This window comes from Acomys russatus, chromosome 32, assembly GCF_903995435.1.
Source record: "Acomys russatus chromosome 32, mAcoRus1.1, whole genome shotgun sequence".
NCBI lineage: Eukaryota > Metazoa > Chordata > Mammalia > Rodentia > Muridae > Acomys > Acomys russatus.
In genome coordinates, this window is record NC_067168.1 from 13268103 (window position 1) to 13276138 (window position 8036).

Below are 8036 nucleotides of genomic sequence, written 5' to 3' on the forward strand. Positions count from 1 at the left end.
CCCACAGTGGACAGTGGCCATAAGGGATAATTGGGGTCCCTGAAACTGGAATCATATGGTCCATAATTAAAATTGGAAAATAAACCATTTTTTCTGTAAATTTTATTATAAGTTATGTGTTTATACAATTTTATTTAACATCCAATATTTCAGATGAACCTAAAGGTGGGAATAGGGTTAAATAAGTCACAAGATATCAAAGGTAAAGTTTAAATAGGAGAGTAATTTCCTTCTTACATATCTCCAGAACTATTTCTACATTAATATATTCATAACAGAATACTCCTGAAATTAAGCATATGTCATAATTAAAACACTATACATGTAAACTATATTTTTTTCTAATTGTCATAACAGGGAAATGATATAATTAATTCAGAAAACATCTCAGATGTGTAGTCAGAAGTCTAAAATGACTAGCCTATACAAATAAGACAATGTAATTTTCCTAATGATTGCTCTAAATGCCCTCATATGATTTCACATTCATGCTTATATTTTACATCTTATGTTGCATATAAAAACAGTAAAATTACCTCTACACAGAGAAAAACTCACCTGCAAAGCTACATTCCCATGCTAAGGACTGTAGTTCACATATTTCAATGTTTGCTGTTTGGTTCTCACATCCCTAGGCGTCTGATTTATGAAAAAAAAATGCTATTTATTAAGTATCGTGCAACAGTAAATTAGTTATTCTGAGAGCTACTGTGGTCAAATGCCTGACAGAAATACCTTAAGGGAGGGAGGTTTATTTCAGCTGACAGACGGATTTCAGACCATCATAACAGGAAGGAAATGCATGAAGAAGGGTGTCATCCATCATAGTGATTCATATCACAGCAGACCACAAGCAGAAAACATGATACAGACCCAGCAGGAGATAAGATCTTCAAAAACACTCCCCTAGTGACCAGACAGGCCCCACTTCCCACAGCCTTTAAGATCACACCAGGATGCAGACAGAGTACTCAACTCCATGAGTGTGTGAGGGAGACTCCAGGTTCAAAAACACAACTCTCACCTCAAAGGCATCAAATAAGAGATCATTTGTCTTGCAGAAACATGTAAGCCATTGTGCTTCAGAAACACAAATTCAGGATACCCTACACTCTATTTTCCAACGTGGTAAGAATTTGTTGAAGATTTTGTAGTAGCAGAGCAAAGAAAACCATAAATCAAAGCATTTTTTCTAATACATTGGTGGAAACTGAGTAGGTAGCTACAGCATTGGGAGACACCTCAGCTGTGGGTCTCAGATGCTATCTGATGACATGCTTAGCCTGCACTGTGATGGGAACTGTAGTTTTGTTAATGTAACACATTCCAAAAGGCTTTACCTGTTAGTCACAGGATGTTAGGTCAGACACATAGGTATGGACAGAAAGTGGCTATTCAAGGAGTTAAATATATCCAAGATAAATTGTAACTAGCCTTGGACCCACAACATGTTAACCTCTCCACGATCACTGAAGTTCTCACTAGTTAACATTCCTTGAAGAAGGTTCAGTGAACAGTACAACTTCTCTCTGGGGCCCTCCATTCATAGTTCACTGTGTTGGTCAAGCATCACCTTTTGTGCATGCAGAGGCCACATATTTATTAAATATTATTAGTGTCCCACATTGCTAGGAAAGGCATCCTTTGGACTGATGTACATGAGATTGAGTAGGGGTCAGGAGGAGGAGCTAAATAAGCCATTGTGCTGCTCTGGTTCCTATTGTTAAAATCTAGTGGTCATTAAGATGCAGATCTGATTATTTTAATCTTAAACATTTGACATAACATGACATGTAGTAAGGAAAATATACTAAATTTTAAAACTTTTTGTCAAGTAATCAAGAATGCTCTCTGCCCTAATGAGGTAAAGGTGGTAGATGAAGGAAATGGTCATTTAAACAACAAAAATATATACAATTAAAAAAAACTTGATTAGCTATATGTTTCCCCCTGCATTGCTGTTATTTGTACAATATATTGTGTTGAGTATTTAAACATATCAATTATCTTTTAATTGTAGTTTTCTTCTGGGAAGCTTCATCTTACAACCTTATATGGAATGGGGATCTTTAAATCCTTTTTAAAATGGCCTATAATATCTGAAATTATAACAATTCTCATCTGTGGATGCTTACTTTATTTATTTTAGTGCATAGGTATTACATCATATTTAATTTCCAAATAACTGTAGAAGGTTAGTTAGCAATACAGAATTTTTCAAATTTTCTTTTAACAAAATTGTCTTTGTTAGGTACTGATGATTAATAACACTGATGGGAACAAAAAACATAGAAATCAGAATCTTATAGGTTTGCAGGCACAACCAAACCATACTCCTTCAGTCAAACACTCTCCCAATAGAGCTACTTTGGCTTCCAAGCCATATTTCTTGTTTTGGTGGTTATTGGTAGATATGGGACTCAAGTCTTTTCCTTCTTATCAGTAAAATACCAATATTGAGTGGTGAATTTTTAAGATCCCAGCTACTTGTTCTATAGGAAATCTTAAGTATTAGTTTAATTAAGAAATATTAGTATCTAAAATATAATCAATAATAATGTTGTTGTTGCTGTTGGATATGTTTGTCACTTTTATAATTTGAATAAGAAGAGTTGGCCCAAATATTTGGATCTCTATACCTAGATTCTAAATGCCAGAGTAAAGAGAACTAAAGTCACTTTGCTAAATATTGACACATGTTATAGATCTTTTTATAGTGTTTAATTTGTTCTAGCTTAAAATTTTTAACTTCAATAAAAACATAGTAGTCTAATAGTTTGAACCTATTTCATAAATACATAATGCATGCATACATATGTGCATGTGTACATACCTCATACATATATATATATGCATATATGAAAAACTTCATTTGGCTTTTATAAGAATATGAACTTAAAATATAGTTACCCCTAAGTGGAATTACTTTGAAGTCTTATGATAAAGTAGTTAATGAATTTAAATACTAGCTTTCTTACATCCAAATTATTGCGAATATGAAGAAACATTTTTACAATGACGGTGAAAACATCAGGGCCTTTCAAACATGAAAATTAGACATAAGGACAGATATTTAAGTAAGCAGTCGTAAAAACATGATTAATGAAATGAAATAATAACCACATTAATAGCTTCATTAAAACCAAGATTAGCATCATTTTATCACTTAGGAATATGCCAAATGTAAAGTTAAATATAGTAAATAATTTTTATCTGTTTAATTACAATAAAGATTTAAGAAACATAAAAAGAGAGAGATGCCAATGGACTTGAGGGTGAGTGTCAGACAGCATTTCTGAAGTTCACATGGTTGTTTTCTCAGGAAAAAATGGGAGGCCTGGTGGTACTCAAAGAAAGAATAAGCACGCTACCAAGATGAGACTTGATAGCCTATGACCATATAGTGGAGGAGGAGGTCCCCTTCTGTCCCAGACCTAGGGGAGGGGAATAGTGTGACAGAAGGAGGGAGGGAGGAATGGGAGGATACAAGTAATGGGATAACAATTTAGTCGTAATCTGAATAAATTAATTAAATAAAAAGAATTAGAGCAAATTTTTAAAAAGTAAAAAAAAAAAAAAAAAAAAAAGTGGGTATGTGCTTGATGTGAGAAATGTGAGTGTAACAGTTCACACTTCGCGTTTTGCAGCCCAGGAGTAGGTTAGAAGATTCTGCATAAGGACTTTCCCTCCAGTCAAGATGGCGCCTTTGATGTGGTGTCTTTTTTTTTTTTTTTTTTTTTTTTTCTTCCTGTCAGTTGATGAATCACACTGTTTCTGTCCTCTGAGGAGGACTCTGAAAATAAGTTTAAACTTCTACATACCATATTTAAAAGTGCTTCCCAGAGATAGCTCATATTTTCTACTCATTCTTTATGTCAAATACTTATTTTATGAAGAGATAATGTTTTCGAAAAGAAAGAAATCTTATATCTTGCAGCAAAAGTACTAGTTCGTCTCCTCCCTCTCTTACCTGAGCCTTAAGAATATAAGTCATACTAGCCCAAGGGATATGTCCCATGAAAGTCTTCACTTACCAGGAAAGTGGGACAGAGGGGAGGACATCCTATTGGGACTCTAGGTGAGAGAAGCATGGGAGAATGGGGAAATAGAAGGATCCAGAGGGTCCTAGAAACCCTCAAGAAGAACATTATGATGGGCAGATCTGGGCCCAGGGGTCCTGTTCAAACTATGGCACCAGCCAATGACAATATGTGCAATAAACTTCGAACCCCTACCCAGATCTAGCCAATGGACAGGACATTCTCCACAGCTGAGTGGAGAGTGGGATCTAACTTTCACACGAACTCTGGTGCCCCATATTTGACCACATCCCCTGGATGGGGAGGCCTGGTGGCACTCAGAGGAAGGATAGCAGGCTACCAAGAAGAGACTTAATACCCTATGAGCATATACATGGCGAGGAGGTCCTCCTCAGTCACAGTCATAGGGGAAGAGAGTAAGGGGAAAATGGGAGGGAGGGAGGAACGGGAGGATACAAAGATGAGATAACAATTGAGATGTAATATGAATAAATTAATAAAATATATTAAAAAATAAGAATACCAGCATGCATTGAAAATAAATGAACAAAAAAAGCCAATGCGACACAGTTTAAGAACAGATGAAAACAGTTATAACAGACATACAGAACATAATTACCTGAAGTATAGATACAGCCAGTTTGTAAAAAGTGTAAGAAAGTTTATAAAACTGGCACTAGAAATCCAAAGGTGGAATTTGTCATGTAGACTTAAAGTCATGTACTTTCTTCTTGTTAAGAAATATATAGCCCAAGAGAGGTGTATTTACTGATGAAAACCTTTAGTTGTTACTATAAGTAAAAGCTTTCACTCTTTTAATTTCTCCTGAAGCTAACTTGTATGCCCCATGCTGTGTATCAAAGATGAGGAGAAGTAAAAGAAATATGCCTCTTGGTTCAGGCATCAGACACTGGCCCAGTGACAATCTGGGACATGGTCACTTCCCTAGATCTGCCATTGCTGGGCCTGTCTTTTATCTTAGATTATGCAAAGCAGGCCTGTCCCTTGGAGTCATTTTTTCCAGCATGTGGTCATTACTAATGCTCAGGTCACTATTTTCCCCTCTAGGCATCCCTGGAGGCCTTTGGGTCAAAAAAAAAAAAAAATCATTCTGTCCAGTGTATAGGGCAAAGACATACACAGCAGCTATGTTTTTCTTTTTTTCATCTTATAAAGTGAGCACACATCGAGTTTAAATTTAACTAACTGGATTTTAAAAGTTACATTATAGGAGGAGGAAGCAGGGATGGCACTCCTTGTCTATGTTACTAGAAGTTTCTATGTTGCTATGTTTCAGAAATTACAGAAGACACAAGCAAAGCAAAGAGAAGAGGGAGACTCCTAAGATTTCAGTTACACACACACACACACACACACACACACACACACACACACGGAGTCTAAAACAATTCTGAATAATAAAATAATAAAAGAACTGCTGAAGATCTCACCATCTTCTCTTTTAAGTTGTATTACAGAGCTATAGTGATTAAAAAAAAAAAAAAACAGCATGATATTGGCATGTTGGTCAATGGAAATGAATTGAAGACCCAGGCATAAAACTACATACCAAAGGACATTTAAGTTTTGTAAAGAACCCAGAAAAACACAGTGTAAAACTAAAATAAAATAAAGCATCTTCAACAAATGGTTCTGGTGTAACTAGATAGCCGCTCGTAGAAGAATGCAAATAGGTCTATGTCTATTACCCTGAACAAAACTCAAGTCCAGATGGATCAAAGACCTCAATATAAAACAAGATATACTGAACCTGAGATAAGAGAAAGTGAGAAACAGCCTTGAATTTTTTGGCACACCAGACAACTTTCTGAACAGAACACCATTAGTGCAGCACTAAGATCAACAGTTAATATATGGAACCTCATGGAACTGAGAAGCTTCTGGATAGCAAAGAACACTGCCATTTGGGCAAAGCTGCATCCTCCAGGATGAAACAAGATTTTCACCAAGTATACATTTGATAGAGGGTTAATATACAATATATACATATATGTAACTAAAAGTAGATGTTTTTGTTTTGTATTGTTTTGTTTTGTGAGACAAGGTTTCTCTGTGTAGCCCTGGATGTCCTGGACTCCCTTTGCAGACTAGTCTGAACTTAAACTCACAGCAATCCCCCTGCCTCTGCCTACAGGGTGCTGGGATTAAAGCTGTGAGCCAACACACCTGGGTTAAAATAGATTTTAAGGAAACAAAATCAATTAAAAATGGGGTACAGATCTGAACTGAGTCTCAAAAAAAAAAAGCCCAAATGGCTGAGAAACACTTAAAGAATCAACATTCTTAGTCCTTTGAGATTTCATCTTACACCCAGCAGAAGGGCTAGGATCAATAAATCAAGTGACAGGCCATGCTGGCAAGGATGTCAAATAAGAGGAACACTCATGCATTGCTGATGAGACTGCAAATGTGTACAGCTACTGTAGAAAGCAGTCTGGTAATTACTCAGGAAGCTGGGAAATGATCCATCTCCCAATCCAACTATACCACTCTTGAGCATATACCCAGCAGATGCTTCATCCTACTGCAGAGTCTCTTTTTCAACCACGTTCATTGTTGCCCTATTCATAGTAGCCAGAAACTAGAAACAACCTAAATGTCCCTCAGTAGAAGAACAGATAAAGAAAATCGTGTGTACTTACTCAGCCATTAAAAAAATTGAATCATAAAATTCACAGATAAATGTATGGAAAATTATCCTGAATGAGGTACACCAAACACAGAAAGACAAATATGGTGTATATTCACCTATGCATGGGTATTGTCTGTTAAGTCTATAGTAACCAGTCTACAATACATAGAAGCACAGAGGTTGGGTATAGACTAAGGGACTAGAGGCCACAAATAGGTCTCTCTAGGAAAGAGGAATAGATTGCTATGGATGAGTGAAGAGAAGGATAGTGATCTGGAAGTATCAAGGGAGTATCAGGTGGAGAGGGGGAGAAAAGAGTGGGATGAAGAAGGGAATATAGGGAAAGACAGCTAAAATTAAAGGTCATTTGACAGATAGTATGGAAACCTAATACAGTAGACACTTCCTAAAATATATCCATATATGAATATATGAAGGCAATCTAAATGAAATTTCTAAATAAAGGGGAATCAAGTGACCCCAACTGATGACCTCTTGTCACCAAATGAAGTGTCCAGTACTGAGATTGGGTTATATCTAATTAAGTTATTGGCCACAGAGATTCCATGGGAATTCCCAAACAACTTAGACTGTTGTCAAAACTATAGCTTGCTCTTCAAAAATCGACAGCAAGTCCACATTGCTAAAGACAGCACTACTTACACAATTCATTGACTATAGAGAAGTGGAGCTGGTACCTTCTTAGAGCACCATATTTCTAGTGTCTTTGGTATAATAAGGTACTCTGGCATCCTCCCTAAAGAGAAACATTAAACACTAACCCAACCACAATCCCTTTGATATACACGTCTGTCCTCCCGGAAAGATATGCTAGGACAGTGGTGGCACAAAATTTGTGGGAGTAACAAACAAATATCTGATTTGATTACAGCCTACAACATAAGATGGGACCCATACCCAACACTACCAGGAAGACCAAAGGGTAAAACCAAATATTACTGTTAAAAAAATTTTTTTTAAGGACCCTACCCATAGAAGTGTAACGAGAGTGGCTGCTGTGTCACATGTGCATCAGTAGGTGGCAGAGAGGAGAAAGACTATGTCTAAGTTCGGTGTTCTGACCTATGAACATTTGAATCATCAGGAGCCTAACATTCCCTGAAAAAAACAAGCCTGAGAAGACCACCAGTCTGGTGCCAAGGGGCTCAGACAGGGAGCTAGCCTGATACAACCACCAATCGGGCATCATGTAAGCCTGGGGAGGTGGGGGCGAGGGGGGAGGGGGGAGGGTCAGACCATGCGGAAGATTACCCCTGTCTGGTGTCATAATGCACAAGCAGGGCATAGCAGTCCTAAGAGCACTCTTGAGATGACCTCAGACA

At 37.0% G+C, this 8036-nt stretch overlaps 1 non-coding gene across 1 annotated transcript; it reads left to right on the forward strand.

Moving 5' to 3' along the window:
• Window positions 1-7678: 7678 nt before the first annotated feature.
• On the forward strand, window positions 7679-7810 carry LOC127184517 (small nucleolar RNA SNORA17). The gene has a single exon (XR_007830155.1). It is a non-coding gene; the product is annotated as a small nucleolar RNA SNORA17 (small nucleolar RNA).
• Window positions 7811-8036: the final 226 nt, after the last annotated feature.